Here is a 1,736-nt window from a genome sequence, read left to right on the forward strand (position 1 = left end):
TGTTGGTATTTGACAGATACTGGGAGAGTGAGAGTTAGTTTTTTTTAAAGGTGTTTCCCTTGTCAGATTGTCTAGGCTGCAGTGAATGGCCACACATCCAAGAATATATGGGCAACACAGACTGAACCTGGAGAGTGTGGAAAAAATAAAAATTAAATTAAAAAGGGATACAAAGTTCAGTCAGTAGGGTAGGGAGATGAGAAAGGAAAAGATGGCAGAATTAGATAAATAGGATAAAATATATTGTATGAAATTCTCTAAAAACTATCTCACAAACATTTATATAACAACATGTTTAAATGAACTATGAAATTAAATGCAAAGCATAAAACTCCTATCTTTTCAAAAGTAAAATAGAAGAAATCCAAGATAAAATCCTGGTAAAATAATAGCATTTTAGATAAAACCAAATTGAATAAAGCATTTATTAATATTATAGTTTGTTTCTAAACTGTCACCCAAAGTGACACATTAAAAAAGCTTATTACCAATTTGTTGCTCCTACTGAGAGATGGAACCAGCTGTTCATGGAGTGAATTCTCAGATACTATAAACATCATCAAGTTTTCCTCCATTAAGTTCATTTTCTTAGGTATTTAGTTACAGTGACAAGAAATTGACTAAGGGGCTGGAGAAATGGCTCAGTGGTTTAAGAGCATTGCCTGCTCTTCCAAAGGTCCTGAGTTCAATTCCCAGCAACCACATGGTGGCTCACAACCATCTGTAATGAGGTCTGGTGCCCTCTTCTAACCTACAGATATACAGACAGAATATTGTATACATAATAAATAAATAAATAAATATTTATTAAAAAAAGAAACTGACTAGTATCATTTCACTCAATTTAAAAATCTCTGCTTTGTAAAATGCAAAATGAAGAGAACAGGAAGCTGATCCATTGGCTTGGAGAAAACATAGAATATGTAATAAAGTAGTGTCATTGAAAACACAAGAAACCTTTGAAAGCCAAAAGCATGAAATTGAACAGCACACTTGAAGACTGGGTCAAAGATGGAGGTAAATAAGCTCTTCACAAAGATTTACAGATTGCTCATAAGTTTAGAAAACATTTCTTTTTTTTTTCCAACGTGATGTGCCATTTTGGAAATGCAAGTGAAAGCAATCAAGAATTTATTATTATTATTATTATTATTATTATTATTATTATTATTATTATTATTATTATATTGAGTAACATCTGTGTTCCTGACAATAGTCCATGCTTATGAATTCCAATAGGCTACCACCATTTATGAAGAGTGGATTTCCGCACAACTATACATTTGTGTGTATGAATATGCAATCATATCCCCTGGCATTTTCACAAAGGAGTTGCAAAGTAATATTCACAGAAACATCCGCATACAGGTGGCTTTAAAGCTTTTTCATGTTTGCTAACTAAGATGGAAGTAAATAAGATACCTATTGTGTCCTTGAATCTGAATTGTCTTTAATGAGCTCCTGTATTGGGACACTTGTGTTCCAGTTGGTGGAGCTGGTGGACATAGAAAGAGCTTTTAAGAAAACTAACTCTAGTTTTGCCCACAGTAACTGAAACAGGATCTCTGCCTTCATTGTGTGTCTGTACTTGGCCTGAAGTCACAGAGGTAAGTTATTGTCCTCTTGAGCAGTATTAAATCCCAGAAGAGGAAAACTCAGAGGAATAAACTAACTACCTCTTAGATGAGATTTTTTTCATGAGGGCAAGGTTCCATTTCCTGTGATGGGTGAAAAGA

Source organism: Microtus ochrogaster, unplaced genomic scaffold, assembly GCF_000317375.1.
Source record: "Microtus ochrogaster isolate Prairie Vole_2 unplaced genomic scaffold, MicOch1.0 UNK157, whole genome shotgun sequence".
NCBI classification, from domain to species: Eukaryota; Metazoa; Chordata; class Mammalia; order Rodentia; family Cricetidae; genus Microtus; species Microtus ochrogaster.